General features: G+C 32.4%; 1 long non-coding RNA gene across 3 annotated transcripts; it reads right to left on the reverse strand.

The window, feature by feature from the left end:
* Nucleotides 1-795: 795 nt before the first annotated feature.
* On the reverse strand, nt 796-21,089 carry LOC139843670 (uncharacterized). 3 transcript variants are annotated; one of them, XR_011757670.1, is made up of 8 exons: nt 20,938-21,089; nt 19,794-19,965; nt 19,574-19,681; nt 19,376-19,460; nt 19,008-19,230; nt 18,815-18,877; nt 1,644-1,680; nt 796-1,130 (listed from the first exon to the last, which is right to left on the reverse strand). It is a non-coding gene; the product is annotated as an uncharacterized lncRNA (long non-coding RNA). The 3 variants fall into 3 exon arrangements; XR_011757669.1 differs by having other exon boundaries at nt 19,008-19,460; XR_011757671.1 differs by lacking the exon at nt 19,574-19,681 and having other exon boundaries at nt 19,008-19,521.
* Between the last annotated feature and the right edge of the window lie 274 nt (nt 21,090-21,363).

The raw sequence follows: 21,363 nt of genomic DNA on the forward strand, positions 1-21,363 counted from the left end.
GGTAAATCTGTATTCGTTGACCTTTTTAACTAAAGAGGTCGATGGTTTAAGTCCCGCAGTAAGCATATTCGTTAATTTATAGATGTCAAGTGTGTGCGTCGCTGTTCAAAAAAATGTTAAATGGATCATAGGTAATGTTGTATTAAATAGATCGTAGGTAATACTGTATTCAATCAGATTATTTGATGAATTAACAAAAAAATAGAAAGAAAAATAGGTGAAAAAGGAAATAATAATAAAATTTGAAAATCACGTGTTGGTGCAGTTTGGGGTGACTTGTTTTTTCATATTCACGTTTTGAGCCTCTCAAATCGCAATTAATTGATTTTAAAGTTATATATGCCAAACACTATTATTTAATTATTTGCGATTTGAAAACGTAATAATAGAATAATCTACTCCTAATTGCTAAGCCAAACACCCCATCACAAAATTAATTATTAGATTATTGCGTTTTCAAACAGCATAATCAAATCAAAACATCATTAATATATAACCCGTTTTGTTATAGCTGATTATTTGATTATGATTATCTAAAGCGTATAATTAACTAGTGAAATAACCCGTGAAATCACGGGTTTGTTTAAACGAAACAATTTAATGACATGTTTTAGTTATTAAGTGAATGTAAATGCTAAAGTCATTTATTTTAATGACCCGTTTGACTAAAAAACTTGTCATTGTTTTTACAAATATATAGAGACCTATTTTCGCACATACATATGTAATGTAATTAATTTCGTAAAAAGAATCCATATTTGAATCCATATTATTATTATTTGTAGAAATCCTCGCCTTTACAATGCCAAAATATTTTTTGCTTAATATTTTGTCATCTAAACTTGACGTATCATTTTATTTTTCAATCATTCAACCTGTTCAAAAAAAATACATATTCTACAATATAATATAATTGAAAAGATTAACTAACTTTGAACTATGACAATGATAGTGTGCATCGGCATGAACAATCTGACCCAAACAAACTATGTAGTGGCAAACTTGACCCATTTCTTGAGTTCATCTGAGTTGGTGGTGAACCATCGAACCACTATTCAAGTTGTCTCCTTTGGGCTTCGAGTAAACACTCTCGCACCATTGCTCACCACGTATAGCACATTTCCCTTGCCCTGTTGATCCAAAATATAACACAATAGGTAATAATTAAGCAATGTCTTAATGCTAACATAGTTCCTATTGACTTTAATGAGGTGACTTATGAAAGAAACTGATTTGGGTAGTGTTTTTCTCAAAAAAATCATACGCGTCGTATCAGTTAAGTTTGCTAAAAGGGAAAGGTACGAACAGGTCAAAACTCAAAGTGCTTTTCTGATGCACACAACTTCATAAAATCGTTTTATTAAAAAAAAAGTTGGCTCATTGTAAAAACATGTTTAGCTAATCATATGTAACACGCTAATAATTAAAGAAAAAATGATATAATAATAATAATAATAATAATAATAATAATAATAATAATAATAATTTCATCAACTGTACATTTTAATGTTGATACTAATACTAATCTTATATGTCAAAAACCACACATTCTTGAAAATACGTATATAATACGAAGTAAAGCACGTATAAGTAGACTTTACATATTTGTCATGGTATATACTCATTAAGGATAATCGGTAGACCTCTTATCAACGCCTCATCAATTGTGCCAGGACCAGCCTACAAAATCCGACATAATAAGTTAATACCTAATAATGCTAAAAACGAACATATATTTCATAGCATTATCCCTCAAGAAAGACAAGCTTTTAGTTGCAATTGTTCTATTTACAAGTGATATTCGTTTAAATAATAAAAGGTGAAGACAAAAGACAGATTCGACGAATTGAAGACGCAAACGACCAAAAAGCTCAAAAGTACAAATTACAATCAAAGTGGTTCCAATTATTGATAAGAAACGTCTCAAAATTACAAGAGTACAAGATGCGAAACGTAAAATACAAGATATTAAATTGTACGCAAGGACGTTCGAAAATCCGGAACCGGGACCAAAGTCAACTCTCAACGCTCGACGCAACGGACTAAAAATTACAAGTAAACTATGCACATGAATATAATATAATATATAATTAATTCTTAAAATTAATATATATATTATATTATATAATAAAAACCGTCGGCAGAAGAAACAAAGACATGTGAGCTGAATTCCAGGGCCATGCGATCGCATGGCCTGGAAGGCAAAAAGCCATGCGATCGCATGGCAGTAGGTAGCAGCTGACATGCCTATAAAATTCGAGTTTTTGCTCATCATATAACACATCTTTTTCTTTCTCTCTATCATACGATATATATATATATATATATATATATATATATATATATATTATATTTTAATTTTAATTTTAATTTTAATTTTAATTTCTAATAATAAGGGTATGTTAGTGAATGTTGTAAGGGTGTAAGTCGAAATTCTGTCCGTGTAACGCTATGCTATTTTTAATCATTGTAAGTTATGTTCAACCTTTTTAATTTAATGTCTCGTAGCCAAGTTATTATTATGCTTATTTAATACCGAATTAATCATGATGTTGGGCTAAAAATATTAAGATTGGGTAATTGGGCTTTGTACCATAATTGGGGTTTGGACAAAAGAACGACACTTGTGAAAATTAGACTATGGGCTATTAATGGGCTTTATATTTGTTTAATTAAATGATAGTTTGTTAATTTAATATAAAGATTTACAATTGGACGTACCTATAAATAACCACATACACTCGATCGGATACGATGGGCGGGATATTTATATGTACGAATAATCGTTCATTTAACCGGACACGGGAATGGATTAATAGTTTATGGAATTATTAAAACAGGGGTGGAATTATGTACAAGGACACTTGGCATAATTGTTAACAAAGTATTAAAACCTTGGGTTACACGCAGTCGATATCCTGGTGTAATTATTAAACAAAGTATTAAAACCTTGTTACAATTTAAGTCCCCAATTAGTTGGAATATTTGACTTCGGATATAATGATAATTTGACGAGGACACTCGCACTTTATATTTATGACTGATGGACTGTTATGGACAAAAACCAGACGGACATATTAAATAATCAAGGACAAAGGACAATTAACCCATGGGAATAAACTAAAATCAACACGTCAAACATCATGATTACGGAAGTTTAAATAAGCATAATTCCTTTATTTCATATTTAATTTCTTTTATTTCATATTTAATTGCACTTTTAATTATCGCACTTTTATTTATTGTCATTGTATTTAATTGCACTTTTAATTATCGTACTCTTTAATTATCGCAATTTTATTTTATCGCACTTTTATTTATCGCAATTTCATTATCGTTATTTACTTTACGCTTTAAATTAAGTTATATTTATTTTTAATATTTTACATTAGGTTTTAACTGCGACTAAAGTTTTAAAAATCGACAAACCGGTCATTAAACGGTAAAAACCCCCTTTTATAATAATAATATCACTTATATATATATTTGTATTTTTATAAATTTTAAACTAATATAGCGTTAAGCTTTGTTTAAAAGATTCCCTGTGGAACGAACCGGACTTACTAAAAACTACACTACTGTACGATTAGGTACACTGCCTATAAGTGTTGTAGCAAGGTTTAGGTATATCCATTCTATAAATAAATAAATATCTTGTATAAAATTGTATCGTATTTAATAGTATTTCATTGTAAAAATAATACTATTTCCTAATACACCTCGCACACATCAAGTATTTTTTGCGCCGCTGCCGGGGAAATTCTGCTTAAACGCCGGAAGCGCAACGCTATAGAAAAAAGGATTTTTATTAATTTTTAGTTTACTTTTATAAAAATACGCTTTTGTAAGAAAATATACGTTTTAAATTTTAAAAACCTAAAATATAAAAAGAAAATTAAAAATATTTTTAAAAGTTTGTTAAATATATAAGTTTTATAAAGTTTCTTTATTTTTATTTTTTTTAAAAAAATATATAAGTTTTATATAAATATTCTATATATTTAAAACAGAAAAAAAAAATTAAAAGAAATCAAACGACCCAGTACTGTAGCAGCTCGTAACCTGGCCTGAAACTCTAGCTCATGCGATCGCATGAGCCCGAAGGCAAAACTTCATGCGATCGCATGAAGCTGTCTGACACGCCAACTGTTGCCCTAAAACAGCATTAATTACGGAGTTTATTATTATTATTATTATTATTTAAACCCTAATTAGGTTTTTAGTTTTTAATTATTAGTTTAGTTTTTATTATTAATTTATATATTTAGTTTAATTAGTTTAATTAAATTATAAAAATAATAGTTTTATAAAATAAATAATATAAAAATAATATTTTTATAAAAATTGTACTTTTTACAACTTTAAGTTTATTTTTATATTTTGTACCCTTTTAATTGTTTTAGCGTAATATTTGTATTTTTCGCTAGTTTTTAGTTTTAAGATATAGTTTTTGCCATAGTTATTTTTATTTCTAGATTTTTAGGCTTTGCCGTAAAATCCCTTATGTGCTTTTTCTTTAGACTAAGATTTAGGTGTTTTAGAATTTTGCGACGCATTTTTAAGATTTTAGTACCCTTTTTAAGTCATTGCCATTTGGGATATAGTATTCTTTTTAAGCTTTAATATTTTTAGACGCAACTTTTAATTCTTAAATTTTAGTGCCTTTTAAGTTACGACGCGCTACTTTCTTATTTTTATTTTTATTTTTCGACGCCTATTATTTTTCGATCTTTTATTTTTCGACCTTTTTCGACGCGCTCTTTTTCTTTCTTATTTCTCGACATTCTAGTTTTAGGACTTAGATTTTTTTTCTATTTCTTCTCTAAAATTTCTTTAAATTACGAAAAATTATTTTTAAGTGGTTAAATTGATAGACATCAAAATTTTCTGGTTCGTAGTAATAGTTGGATTTGTACGTGGACCGGGTCATTGGAGCCAAACAGTACTTAATTATATTGAGACCAAACGAATCCTGCCCCTCTGCTGCATCTTTTGGCTATTCGAAACGTGGGCAAAATCAGAAAAGTCTATTAATTTGATAACTTATATAATTTTTCTTCCTTTTTAAAAACTAATAGGATATTCAGTGAATGCACCGAGCAAAACGTTCACCACCTTTTGTACGTTCACCACCTGTAACTCGATCAAGACATCTAGCAAATATTGTCGCCGTTGATTTTTCTTTAGAATCGTCATCCAATCAACCAAGTACTCCAATTCAAATTTCCGATAATCCATTTTTTGAACCCGACCTCACAATTGAGAATTCTGAGAATATTCAGGGACAATTCATAGATCCTGAACCAGTAATCTTTCCTCCGGAACCACCAACTATTCAAACAGAGATTGTTGAGGAACGAACCATTAAATCAGAATCCTATAGTGATTCAGATTCAACAAATTCAATTATGGAGAATCTGGAACCTCTAAGTATGGAAGACCGAATGAGAGCTAAACGCACTGGTCAAGGTCACGCAATTACTCAACCTGACATTAATGCGCCAGATTATGAAATCAAAGGACAAATTCTACACATGGTAACTAATCAATGCCAATTTAGTGGTGCACCGAAGGAAGATCCAAATGAACATCTTCATATCTTTAATAGAATCTGCACACTATTTAAAATAAGAGAAGTGGAGGTTGAACAGATATATCTCATGTTATTTCCCTGGACTTTAAAGGGAGAAGCCAAAGATTGGTTAGAATCGTTACCTGAAGGAGCGATTGATACATGGGACGTTCTAGTTGAAAAATTTCTTAAACAATTCTTTCCAGCATCTAAAGCCGTAAGACTTCAAGGAGAAATTGTTACGTTCACACAGAAGCCAAATGAAACTCTATATGAGGCATGGACAAGATTTGGAAAGTTATTAAGAGGATGTTCGCAACATGGTTTAGACACCTGTCAAATAGTACAAATATTCTACCAAGGATGCGACATCACTACAAAAAAAGACATAGATATAGCAGCTGGTGGTTCCATTATGAAGAAAACAACAACTGATGCTTATAAAATTATTGATAACACTGCTTCCCACTCACATGAGTGGCACCAAGAAAAAGATATCGTTAGATCATCTAAAGCAGCTAGAGCCGATTCTAGCCATGACTTAGATTCCATTTCCGCAAAGATAGATGCTGTCGAGAGACGAATGAAAAAGATGACTAAAGATATACACTCAATACGAATTAGTTGTGAGCAGTGTGGAGGACCACATTTGACAAAAGATTGTCTCAGTATTGAACTAACAATGGAACAAAGAGAGAATGTTTCATACATAAACCAAAGGCCTGAAAATAATTATCAAAATAATTATCAACCGTCAAGACCAATCTACAATTAAAACCAGAACTATAACCGAAATGTTTCATACAACAACCAACAAGGTCCTAGCAATCAACAAGTATCCAATAATACTTACAACCAGCAAAGACCTAATTTTCAAAATAAACCACCACAAACCGATGATAAAAAGCAAAATTTAGAAGACATGATGTCAAAGCTAGTTGAATCTCAAACACAGTTTTTCACATCTCAGAAACAAACGAATGAACAAAATGCTCAAGCATTTAAAAATCAACAAGCTTCTATTCAAAATCTGGAACAAGAAGTGAGCAACCTAGCAAGGTTAATAGGTGAAAGAAAACCGGGAAGTCTACCTAGTGATACAAATGCTAACCCCCGGAATGAAACAGCTAAAGCCATTATCACGAGAAGTGGTATTACACTTAAACCACCTGAAATATCTGTAATTTCTGATGAAGCTATTCCTACTCCACAAGAACCACAACCTGATCAAGATAAGAAAAAAGAACCGGTAGTTGAAAAGGTTAATGAAGATAACACAGTTAAGGCAAAACCTTATGTTAAACCATACCAACCACCACTTCCTTACCCGAGTAAAATGAGAAAAGAGAGACTTGAAGCCGAGCAATCTAAATTTTTGGATATGTTTAAACAGATAAATGTAAATCTTCCTTTCATTGATGTGATTTCAGGAATGCCTAGATATGCCAAATTCTTGAAAGATCTAATCACAAATAGAAAGAAAATGAAAGAACTCTCGGCTGTTACTATGAATGCTAATTGTTCAGCAGTGCTGTTGAATAAGATACCAGAAAAATTATCTGATCCAAGAAGTTTCACAATTCCATGTTTTCTGGGTAGTCTTAGTTCAATAGAAACATTGACAGACTTAGGTGCTAGTATAAATTTAATGTCGTATTCACTATACGCTAAACTAGGCCTTGGAGAATTGAAACCAACACGAATAAGTATACAACTAGCCGATAGATCAGTAAAATATCCTAGAGGGATAATGGAGAACATGCTAGTTAAAGTTGGTACTTTAGTATTTCCAGTAGATTTTGTTATTCTGAACATGGAAGAAGATTCTCAAGTTCCTCTCATATTAGGAAGACCATTCTTAAACACGGCTAAAGCAATCATAGACGTGTTTGGTAAGAAACTGACCCTAAGTATAGAGGACGAGAGTGTTACTTTTTCTGTAGATAGAGCTATGCAACAACCGCAATCTGCAGACGATACATGTTATTATATTCAAACTATAGAATCACATGCAGAATTGTTAGAAGAATTTCCAGAATTACAAGGAACGGGAGAATGTTCTTTAGGAGAAGGAACTGAACCAATTGATGAAACTGAAATGTTAGCTACACTTATGGCTAATGGATATGAACCAACAACAGAAGAAATTCAAATGCTAAAAGAAGAAGACAGATATCGATATAAATCATCGATAGAAGAACCACCGACATTAGAGTTAAAGCCACTTCCAAACCATTTGGAATATGCTTATTTACATGGTGAATCTGAATTACCTGTAATAATATCGTCTTCTCTTACTGAAAATGAAAAATCTCAACTCATTTCTGTGTTAAAAGCTCATAAACAAGCTATTGCATGAAAGATTCATGATATTAAAGGAATAAGTCCTTCGTATTGCACACATAAAATCATTATGGAAGAAGGTCATAAAACGTATGTGCAACGCCAACGAAGACTAAATCCTAATATGCAAGATGTTGTTAAGAAAGAAATTATTAAACTGCTGGATGCAGGTTTAATATATCCAATTTCTGATAGTCCATGGGTAAGCCCAGTTCAATGCGTACCTAAGAAGGGTGGCATGACTGTCATCACAAATGAGAAAAATGAGCTTATTCCTACTAGGACTATAACAGGATGGCGTGTTTATATTGATTATAGAAAATTAAATGACACCACCAGAAAAGATCACTTTCCCTTACCTTTCATTGATCAAATGTTGGAAAGATTAGCCGGAAATAGTTACTATTGTTTTCTTGATGGTTTTTCTGGATATTTTCAAATTCCAATAGCACCCGAGGACCAAGAAAAAACCACGTTCACGTGCCCTTATGGTACTTTTGCTTACAAACACATGCCATTTGGACTTTGCAACGCCCCTGCAACCTTTCAAAGGTGCATGATGGCGATTTTTCACGACATGATAGAAGAATGCATAGAAGTTTTCATGGATGATTTTTCAGTCTTCGGTGATACTTTTGAAACATGTCTAGTTAATCTTGAACGAATGCTTATTAGATGCGAACAATCAAATCTAGTTCTTAATTGGGAGAAATGCCATTTCATGGTTAAAGAAGGCATCGTTCTTGGTCATAAATTTTCAAAGGAAGCAATTGAAGTGGATAGAGCTAAAGTAGATGTAATTGCTAAACTTCTACATCCCACCAATGTTAGAGGAGTTAGGAGTTTTCTAGGGCATGCCGGTTTTTACCGACGTTTCATAAAAGATTTTTCTAAAATTGCCACTCCTATGAATAAACTCCTAGAAAAGGATGCTCCATTCATCTTTTCGGATGAATGCATCAAATCTTTTAATATACTTAAAGAAAAACTCACTAATGCGCCGATCATGATAACTCCAAATTGGAATTTACCATTCGAACTTATGTGCGATGCAAGTGATTTTGCAATGGGAGCCGTTTTAGGACAAAGGATTGAAAAACGATTTCAACCTATTTATTATGCTAGTAAGACGTTACAAGGAGCACAAACGAATTACACAACTACTGAAAAAGAACTCCTTGCTATTGTCTTTGCTTTTGACAAATTTCGATCATATCTCGTTCTAGCTAAAGTGGTGGTCTATACTGACCATTCTGCTCTTAGATACCTATTTTCGAAACAGGATGCCAAACCAAGATTAATCCGTTGGATCTTACTCTTACAAGAGTTCGATATTGAAATCCGAGACAAAAAGGGAGCAGAAAATCTCGCCGCTGATCATCTTTCTCGTCTTGAAAATCCCGAATTAGAAGCTCTAAATGAATCGGCCATACAAGACAACTTTCCTGATGAATATCTATTGAAGATAGATTATAATGAAATTCCATGGTTTGCAGACTATGTAAACTACTTAGTATGTGGATTCCTTGAAAAAGAATTATCGTACCAAAAACGAAAGAAATTCTTTAGTGATATAAAACACTATTTCTGGAAAGATCCACATCTGTTTAAAAGTTGTCCCGATGGAATAATACGCCGATGTGTATTCGGAGATGAAGCTAGTCAAATCTTAAACCATTGTCACACAGGACCAACAGGAGGGCATTATGGGCCACAACTCACAGCAAGAAAAGTTTACGATGCTGGATTCTATTGGCCTACAATTTTCAAAGACGCACACCTTCTTTGCAAATCCTGTGATGCTTGTCAAATGGCCGAAAAAATAAGTCAACGTGATGAAATGCCACAAAATGTCATTCAAGTATGTGAAGTATTTGATATTTGGAGTATTGACTTTATGGGTCCATTTTCAAAATCTCATAATAATCTCTACATTTTCGTTGCCATTGATTATGTATCTAAATGGGCGGACGCACAAGCTCTCCCGACTAACGATGCACGAGTTGTAGTCAATTTTTTAAAACGTCTTTTTGCAAGGTTCGGAACACCGAAAGCTTTAATAAGTGATCGGGGAACTCATTTCTGTAATAATCAACTTGAGAAAGTTCTTAAAAGATATGGAGTAACTCATAAAATCTCCACTGCTTATCATCCACAAACAAGTGGACAAGTTGAAAATACCAACCGAGCTCTAAAACGTATTCTAGAGAAAACCGTAGGATCAAATCCGATGGAATGGTCCATTAAATTGGAGGATGCACTCTGGGCTTTTAGAACAGCCTACAAAACTCCAATTGGAACCACACCTTTTAAACTCGTTTACGGAAAAGCATGTCATCTTCCAGGAGAAATTGAACACAAAGCATTTTGGGCTTTAAAGACATATAATCTTGATTTACATGAAGCTGGACGTCTACGGTTAAGTCAATTAAACGAATTAGAAGAATTAAGACATGAAGCATACGAAAATTCCTTAATCTATAAAGAAAGAACGAAGAAATGGCATGATAAAAGAATCAGAAGTTTAAAAGAATTTAAAGAAGGAGACAGAGTTCTTCTTTTCAATTCACGATTCAAGCTATTTCCTGAAAAATTGAAATCAAGATGCTCTGGACCATTTATAGTCAAAAGAGTTTTCCCGTACCGAACAGTAGAATTCATAAATTCAAATGGGATTGAATTTAAGGTTAATGGTCACAGAGTTAAACATTACATAGATAGTCCAATGGAAGTTGACAACGAAGTTAATCACAATTTCAACACCACAGCTAACTAAGTGTAGGGAGGTTCGAATCTTTTTAGGGTAATATGTATTTCTGTTAGAGTTAGATTTTCTGTTTTCGTGTAGCTCTCGAGAATGGAATCCGAATGGTCTTTCCCTAGCAGACCCTAAAGAACTAGTCTTCTCCCCCCATTCTGAATTTTTATTTTTTTTAGGTTTTAATAGATGAAGACTTCCTGTGAACTAAACCATGTTCTAATGCTACACGCTTTGATCACTAAACGTAATAATGACACCCTTCCAAGTGAAATAGTATCATTAATCAGAGGTAAATTGGAAGGAGTAAGAAAAGAATCCAGAAACGAAAATAATAAGTTACAGTTTGGTAAAGGAAAATCAAAATCCGCAGCGAAAAGGAGAGCTCGACACCTTGAAAGATGTCACAAATGCGGAAAATTGTCACACGAAGGAAAATGCTCGACGAATCAGACATATTCCAATACCGAATTTGTTACTTTATGCAGAGACGGACCGTTCATATGTTTAGAAGAAAAAACGTTGAATGCTCGAGGTTACGCCTATGTAGCTATGGAAAACCAATTAGTCCGACTATCTTATGAGTGGGATAGAGCATATCACTAAGAAATCTATTTCACAGGTAAGTATGTACAGTTTTCATTTTTATTTTTATTTTTAACCTTTTGATAATAAACGCTAAATCGTTCGCTATAAAGTATTAAATTGGTATTCGATAAAATTAGGTCTTACGACCGAAATTATTGATATCATACAAAAATTTATTACATCACTGCGAAATTTACCGTTTATTATTAAGGTATAAATATCTTTAATCAATCAACCCAAAATATTTCAAAAATTCGTCAGGAGTAAAACTAGGTAATATAGCTTAAATTACTTTACCGAAAAGAGGGGCGTATATTTTTGATAATATTTGACTGATTAAAGTGGGATAAAAGACCAAAAAGATTTTTAATTTTATTTTTACTTTGTTTTTAAAATTAATATTAAAATAATATTGTAAACTTTTTAAATTAATATATTTAAAATTGTAAATATTTAAAAAATTAATATTTTTAATATAAGTTTATATGTATAAAAACAAAAATATAATTTAAGTTTGGTGTGAATTTTTAATATGAATTTTTAATTTTATGCATTTTAAATTTAATTTTGGTGTGAATTTAAAAACAAAAATTTACTTTATTTCGCTAAGTTAAAAATTGATTTCTAAAAATTCGTCGTGAGTTGAAGACTAGGTAATTGAACCGAAATTGCTCTACCCAAGGGAGGGACGAAACTTTTATTATCATTATTTTTAATCTTATTGAACTAAAGTATGCCAAAAACATTTAAAAACCCCAAAAATCTTTACTTTTAAAACCGCGCTTTGAATTGACAAATTTTAAAATTTTGTCGAGGGACGGACTAGGACATCGATCCGAAACGCCCTCATCCTAAAAAGAAACAAATTTTTAAAATTTTATTAATTATATGTTTTATAAGTTTTAAGGTTTTTATATATAAAAAAAAAATCAAAAATTCACTGTACCCGGACTCCATGCGATCGCATGGAGTTTGGCCTTTGCAGCCATGCGATCGCATGGCCCTAGAAAACAGGCCAGATACAAGTGAACCAGCGAGCTGTTCTTCACACCACAAAACACACACATATACACGAAAATACTCCCAAATCACCTCTAAAATTCGTCAAAATTCACCGTAATTCGTCAAATTTTTCGCTCTAATAATGAAATTGTTCAGAAGCTTTTCAAAGAAGGTAAAAATTACACCCCTAAACTCATAAATTTTCTAGTTTTTGTGATAATTACCAATATTTTACCTAATACAATTTTGTTAATTTCTAGTGTAATTAGTATTAAATTGTTAGTATTTTATGATTTGAAGCCAAAAACTTCAAAATTTTTAGAAATCTAGGGTTTGTGTTCTTGAGCAATTTGGGGCTTTTTGATATAAACAGGTTATGACCGATTTTTGTCATGAATTATTGCTAAATTGAGTAGTGTAACATGTTTAGGTAGCTAAATGATCTAAACATTGATCATAAACATGATTTTTGAAGATTAAAGTGGACTTTTTATTTGCAAAATTCATGAACTTGATTAATTTGATATAATTGCCATTTGAGACTTGTTTAATTGTTAGTAATGACTATTTTGACATGTTATTTGAGTTAAATGCTTATGAACTTTGTCTACATTTTCATATGTGCTTATTTGAAAAAGTGTAGAATTGTAAAGAAATGTGAAAATGTGTATAAGTTTAATTTTGATTTAACATGTTATTGTGATTGTTTTAAGTTGTTATTTTGCTAACACTAATGCATATTTGGATGCACAAATTTTGTGTTTAATGTGTTTTGCAGAGAGCCGATACTGGAGGTTCATCATCATCATCATCATCTAGACGACCTGCTCCAGCACCAGAACCGGAACCAGAAATGCAATATGAACCCGAACCAGAACAACAACAGGAACAACATCAGCCTGATCAACATGTACCTTATTATGATCCGCTACAGTTTGTTAATGAATTCATAGTATTTCTGATGCATCCGCCTGTAGAATACCCAACGATTCCTGAACACACGTTGCATCCTAATCTGAGATTCGATAGACGATGGAGAGATTACCCGGCATATCAAAGTAATAAATTCAAATTAATAACGAAAGATGTAGAGGTGCTTAGGGTAATTGATTGGGGTCCTTTGGAAAGGGTCCAACTTACTGACCGTGTTAGGGAGCATTTGATACAAAGGTATGGCAGTTCTTCTTTTACTGATTGGGAACGCTTATTCACCATTCGTAGACCTGTATATAAGGAATGGTGTGTTAAGATGATGAGTACTATAGCGTTAAATGTAGATGTAGATAGATTAGATGATAGAAGTTTTCTTAGGTTTATACTTGGCGGTAGGATGTACAGGATGTCCATGCTAGACATGGCCAGGGCTTTGCAGATATATACGCCCGCTGAATTACTACTACCCGATTGTATGAATTTGATTTATCGTGGTGAAAGGGTAGATAGGAATTTTGATGCAAACGCCGTCTGGAGGCGTATGTCAGACTATAATGTTTTTGGGCGGGGAGGAACACATACCAACTTACATATTAACAGAGCCGAGCTTCGTATAATTCATAGATTTTTGGCTAACTCGATTACACAGAGAGGTCACAACAAGGAAAATTTGACCTTACATGATTTATTTTACCTAAAGTGTATTCGAGACCCAAGAGGCTTTGTTAATATCCCCTACTGTGTTGGTTTTTATTTATCTAAGATGGTTGAAGGAATACAGGAAGAGGGGATAATTGGAGGAGGTATTTTTGTTACTCTCATTGAAGAGTATTTAGGTGTAGATAAGGTATTGAAGAGTAGACGCAACCAGGCAATACCCTATGTAGGTAGTCATCCGCAGGTAGAAAGAGGATCAGACGAGGAGATGGAGGAAGCGGATGACATTAGGGATGTCATTTGGGAGGCTATGACTGATGTCTACCAGCGTGTAGATGAGGTAGACATGACAAACGCGGAGAGATTTCGTCGGATGGAGCAGTGGCAAGCCAGGAATGATTACGAGCATTCCAGGCAACGACAGCATGATAAATGGGACTATCATCAGCGTCCGATTATGAGCCAACTGTCACCTCAGGATCACTACGTCCCGACCCGACCCGCTTACTATCCTCAACACCAGCCCGAGATGAGACCACCTTATACACTCTACGACCCTAACCAGGCATACCAGTACACCTATCACCAACCATGGAACCCGGACGATGACATGAACTGGAACCCCTATCCAGATTGATTTAGTTCCGGTTGGTAATTTATATGATTTTTAATTTTTATTATTTATGTTTATTTATGTTTAAACACATTATATTATGATACTTTTATTGTAATGTTTAATATTTTTATTATGTTATACTAATGTTTCATATTTGATTTGAAAGTGGGATTTTAAGTCCCATTTCAAATTACCATGCATGTTTATATTTGTATTGTATGTATATCGTCGATTGTACAAAACAGGGTAAAACAGCGCATTTTCAAAGACTGGCATTAAGTTCAGCAAAAGCTAGTACTTTTGACGACAAAACGCAAAACAAATGTGATGTAACAAGACGGAATGAACAAATGATATGCACCATTTATCATTCAGCATACAAACGCCAATATGTTTGAAAACTTTGGTAAAATTTAATCATTTTTCTACGCTAATCACCCTCAATAATTTAAATTTTTACTGATTTCTTGCAAATGAGGGCACTGAAAGATCTTAAGTGTGGGAAGGGGTTAAATTCTTTCGGAATTTTATCTTGTGTAAAAATACTAGTAACGCAGTAGTTGTATTAGAATCTAGTGCTCTCTGATAATAAAGAACAGCCCTAGTCTTATATACTGACTACCCAATTCTAGTAAAATTTTTCAAAATTTTCAATTAAATGAACTCAAAATCATGTTTATACATATTTATGAACAATAAAATTAGGTGTTAACACCGAAATTATTGTTACCTCGGAGAGGACATAAATTGAGAAACAAACCAAAATGTTAAAATTCATTTAAAATGGAATAGAGGACAATAAAAAGGAAAATAAAAGCCAAGTGTGGGAAAAATTACCAAGTTATTTAAAACATATATCACATATTTTTGTGCAAATAACTGAAGATACTCTTGCTTTGGACTAATCTAAACAGTTTTACCCGATTTACTGTAATATATTTGAAAGAAAAGATGGATCTACACGATGAATCAATTCCATCATTAAAAGAAAATAAAGTCTTCCGAAAAAGACACGCGCTTCTTGATTCAGGTCATGAAGTTGTCGTCCAGACCAGCTGTAGGTTGACGAAAAACCTAGAAAAGTCATCTCTAAAATCAGCAGGAAATCCACGGACCTCAGCATCAAACAGGGTCGCCAAGTGGTCCGACTTATCCTAATCATGAGAGGATCTGTCTTGTAAAATGGGGAGGACGCCGTGCAAATTAGCTGGATAAGACTAATGAATCAGACCCCCAGAAAGGATAATCTCCTTAAAGATCAAAAATCAGCTTTTAAGCCTGATATTACTCGATCCTAGAGATTGACCTTAAAGATTGAGAATTACAAACTCATGGAATTCAATGATATCTAAACTCGAGCTTGAACGAGAAAATATTTTGATCAAAATTACAAACCGATTTGTTTTCTGAAAACCCATTTTTCAACGCGTTCATTACCATTGAACGTAAAATCCTAGGAATTCACCTGGAATTCATTAGGTCACCTGAACCAAATCAGGTGTCAACCGTAAGAACGGTGGTTGCATAACATGGTCAAAGACAGGACCTTGTGCCAGACCAGAAAATTATAAGGGCGAGCTTTACTATTGCTCCTACCAAGGATAGTAATTGCATCCGACACGTTATAGACCATAATTAAAAGCATGTCAGGGGACATTGCCTTAACAGTTGCTTGTTCAACGCTTTCTTTTACAACCGGACGGTAGTTTACCGAAAGGTAATATACAGAGCAAGTATACTGGACGTGTTGCTTTCCTAATACACGGTTAGCAAGTGGGTGACACAAAACCACAAGTTTTGAGCTAAAATTTTCAAATCTGAAACCCACCAAACCCACAAAAATAATTTGCAAACACCGGTGAAGGGTTATTCCGGAAAACTTATCTAGGGTAAAAGCTAGATTAAATTTTTAAAAGATCAAATGTTTTCATAAAGATCCAATTTCCTTAAAGGATCTAAATTTTTATAGTCATGTGGGACTGTAAACCACATCGTTACTACCATTGTTCATACCGCCGTATAAAAATCACTTATATACAAAGTGTGAAGAATAAAGAAGTGATTCTATTATTTTTATTTCAAGACTATATTGCTTGAGGACAAGCAACGCTCAAGTGTGGGAATATTTGATAATGCTAAAAACGAACATATATTTCATAGCATTATCCCTCAAGAAAGACAAGCTTTTAGTTGTAATTGTTCTATTTACAAGTGATATTCGTTTAAATAATAAAAGGTGGAGACAAAAGACAGATTCGACGAATTGAAGACGCAAACGACCAAAAAGCTCAAAAGTACAAATTACAATCAAAGTGATTCCAATTATTGATAAGAAACGTCTCAAAATTACAAGAGTACAAGATGCAAAACGTAAAATACAAGATATTAAATTGTACGCAAGGACGTTCGAAAATTCGGAACCGGGACCAAAGTCAACTCTCAACGCTCGACGCAACGGACTAAAAATTACAAGTAAACTATGCACATGAATATAATATAATATATAATTAATTCTTAAAATTAATATATATATTATATTATATAATAAAAACTGTCGGCAGAAGAAACAAAGACATGTGAGCTGAATTCTAGGGCCATGCGATCGCATGGCCTGGAAGGCAAAAAGCCATGCGATCGCATGGCAGTAGGTAGCAGCTGACATGCCTATAAAATTCGAGTTTTTGCTCATCATATAACACATCTTTTTCTCTCTCTATCATACGATATATATATATATATATATATATATATATATATATATATATATATATATATATTATATTTTAATTTTAATTTTAATTTCTAATAATAAGGGTATGTTAGCGAATGTTGTAAGGGTGTACGTCGAAATTCTGTCCGTGTAACGCTATGCTATTTTTAATCATTGTAAGTTATGTTCAACCTTTTTAATTTAATGTCTCGTAGCTAAGTTATTATTATGCTTATTTAATACCGAAGTAATCATGATGTTGGGCTAAAAATATTAAGATTGGGTAATTGGGCTTTGTACCATAATTGGGGTTTGGACAAAAGAACGATACTTATGAAAATTAGACTATGGGCTATTAATGGGCTTTATATTTATTTAATTAAATGATAGTTTGTTAATTTAATATGAAGATTTACAATTGGACGTACCTATAAATAACCACATACACTCGATCGGATACGATGGGCGGGATATTTATATGTACGAATAATCGTTCATTTTACCGGACACGGGAATGGATTAATAGTCTATGGAATTATTAAAACAGGGGTGAAATTATGTACAAGGACACTTGGCATAATTGTTAACAAAGTATTCAAACCTTGGGTTACACGCAGTCGATATCCTGGTGTAATTATAAACAAAGTATTAGAACCTTGTTACAGTTTAAGTCCCCAATTAGTTGGAATATTTGACTTCGGATATAATGATAATTTGACGAGGACACTCGCACTTTATATTTATGACTGATGGACTGTTATAGACAAAAACCAGACGGACATATTAAATAATCAAGGACAAAGGACAATTAACCCATGGGAATAAACTAAAATCAACACGTCAAACATCATGATTACGGAAGTTTAAATAAGCATAATTCCTTTATTTCATATTTAATTTCTTTTATTTCATATTTAATTGCACTTTTAATTATCGCACTTTTATTTATTGTCATTGTATTTAATTGCACTTTTAATTATCGTACTCTTTAATTATCGCAATTTTATTTTATCGCACTTTTATTTATCGCAATTTCATTATCGTTATTTACTTTACGCTTTAAATTAAGTTATATTTATTTTTAATATTTTACATTAGGTTTTAACTGCGACTAAAGTTTTAAAAATCGACAAACCGGTCATTAAACGGTAAAAACCCCCTTTTATAATAATATCACTTATATATATATATTTGTATTTTTATAAATTTTAAACTAATATAGCGTTAAGCTTTGTTTAAAAGATTCCCTGTAGAACGAACCGGACTTACTAAAAACTACACTACTGTACGATTAGGTACACTGCCTATAAGTGCTGTAGCAAGGTTTAGGTATATCCATTCTATAAATAAATAAATATCTTGTGTAAAATTGTATCGTATTTAATAGTATTTCGTTGTAAAAATAATACTATTTCCTAGTACACCTCGCACACATCAATACCCCAAAATCTTAAAAAGATGCAAGCCTTTAGACGAAAACTTTTCCAGAAAATATGTAATAATGTGCAAGTATTACGCCTAAAGTTCGAATCTTCTAACCCCAAGATTTATAAACAAATGAATATGAAGGTTCCCCATATGATATTTTTGAGTTACTGACCTGGTTAGATGATCAATACACTGAAAAGATCGTACCTTGGTTATTATGCAGTCACAAGCACCCATCCATTTCTGCATTTGTGTCTTAAATCCTCTAACCTATTAAAAAATGCACTTTCAAATACTCACAACTTGTTTGACCCATTACAAATAAAATATACCCGAATCAGTTCATCCATGAGTAAATGGGTCAAAGTTGCCACCTCCAATAAAATGTAATTTATCTTACCTTAACAGGGATCTTTCATTGTAAAGATTGAAGTGAAGAAGCTAAAGCTTTGTTTCGACCACACATTACTACAATTTGTCCCATTGGCTTCCATGTTTCTTTATCGAATAAAGATTCCGCAAGAGCGTTTGCAGTTTTCTTAACGGGGCCCATACCTTCCACCTCCCATCAACAAAATCGCGGGCAATATCCGATCAAGTTCTAGCTCTACTTGTAAGCCATCCTACAAAAATCCTCAAATTACCCCATGAAAACCAAAACTACCATGGTAAAAAAGTAAAAATAAAGTAAAAGAAAAAATATATGGTTAGCTTGTTAAGGGCTGCACGAGCGGAAGACGGCCAAACGGGCAATCCGAAAACACGTACTTGGTTATGTTCTAAGTCATCTAGTAAAGTCCTTTTTGATACCTCTTCCGAAGGGCGGTAACATCTTTTTACCCCTTGGTGAAACCTGGTTACATAACAGAAATTTGAATACTTTTCGGACTAATGTGATTATTTGAGTATCATACCTGAAACACAACAAAGATAATGTATACTGGTTGATAAAGAAAAGGAACATACTTTTATAGTCAGGGGAGGTCGAACTCAATGGTGACTTCAATAATAGTGTAAATTTCTTGCAGTTGTGTCAACATCAAAACCCAAATAAGGCCTAGTTTACTCATCAGACTATAATTATGATAAATATACTAATTAGTGCTTGCATTTAAGTCATTTTATCTAATGAATAATGGAATGATGGAATAGTGTGGTGATGTATGCTATATTTATATAAACTAACCTTATAGTAGTTTTGAAAAGATCATACTCTTTGTTAGAAAAGTGCAACCACAACTTGTTCATTACACACATCCCACAAAAAGAAAGAAATCATTTAGTCGAATTCTCAGTCCACATGGTTCATTTTTTGTAGCATTTGTGTTGTAACCATGAGAGTTGAATCCATTGCATATCTGAAAGAAGGTAACATAACACAATTGCAACTTTTGAAATTTCATGAAAATATTAACCAACCTTCAAAAACGTACCAAATTTATTTAGAATGTAATTCATGGCTAAAATAAAATAAAATAAAAGTATCGTGGCCATTGCGAAATTGGAGGATTTGTAGTGATTAAAACTTATGTTTTATGGGATTTGCATAAATCAGTTAATAACTACTGCTATCTAAGTATTTAACTTTGTTAGTACCACCAATAACAAATAATACTATTAAACAGTTTAAATCGTAATTGTTACATGCTCTTTTCTTTAGTGTAGCTCCAACTTTAAACCAATAGATATTGACTTTTTTCAAAAGTAATAAACTTATTTACCTAAGTATTACTTACATTACCTTAAACATCCATTAGCAACATACACTGCAAAAAGTAAAACTTTCAAATATGAAGGAACCAAATCATCAACATTCCAAATAGATGAAAAGACGCCAAATAAACTAATCAAAGTAAATCTTAATATTTTGCTGCAGCGAATGATAAATTAGTGTGCTTATGTGTGCTACATTTATATAAACCCTAAACTTACCAGACTATCATCCTAATTTTGTTGAACTTCAAAATATAATGATGAATTTGAAGATGGCTTACGTGAGAGAACGGAAAGTAAAATAAGAAGATAAATGAACTCATAGTGTGAATAACATAAATTATATAGAATTAAAAACTGGCGCTTCCTTGAAAGTTAGGTAAATACCTTGAATAAGATATCTCTAGTAAAATCAATTAAAAAACCCTAAAACCATTTAATCTTTTCCAAACTTTCATTTAACAGCCATTAAAGCACAAATCAAAACCCTAAGTATCAATATAACATGAAACCAGAGTAAATACATCGACTAACCTTTCAGCAAATCGACTAACCTGTATTTGGAAGATTTCTTCAAAAAGTAAAAATTAAGGCAAATCGACTAATCCAATACTAACCTGTTATTGAGGCTTCTTTGAAGGAACGATGAAGAAACCGTCTGGTTATTGAAGCATTTAAAACAATCAGAAGTGCAGGTGATGATTTTTTGGATTGAATGAAGATTCAATCGTCTGGATTGAAAGTAGAGGTATGATGCTGGCAATGTAAAATTGTAAGGTGAAAAGTAGAGAGGAAGAGCACGCGTGTTTTATGTCTAGGGTTTTTTAAGATTAATTCTTGACGAATGAAACTATATAATTAATAATTATTGTAAAGATTAAGATTAAATTTTTAAATGTAAATTAAATGATTAATAATGTCACCTAAGTTGCTTTCTTTTAAGTTTGAAGGAAAAATCTTATTTATGATGTAAATTAAATTAGATTTTTTTTTTTTTAAATGTAAATTAATTTTTAAATGTAAATTAAATGATTAAATTACAT

This window comes from Rutidosis leptorrhynchoides, chromosome 4 (assembly GCF_046630445.1).
Source record: "Rutidosis leptorrhynchoides isolate AG116_Rl617_1_P2 chromosome 4, CSIRO_AGI_Rlap_v1, whole genome shotgun sequence".
NCBI classification, from domain to species: Eukaryota; Viridiplantae; Streptophyta; class Magnoliopsida; order Asterales; family Asteraceae; genus Rutidosis; species Rutidosis leptorrhynchoides.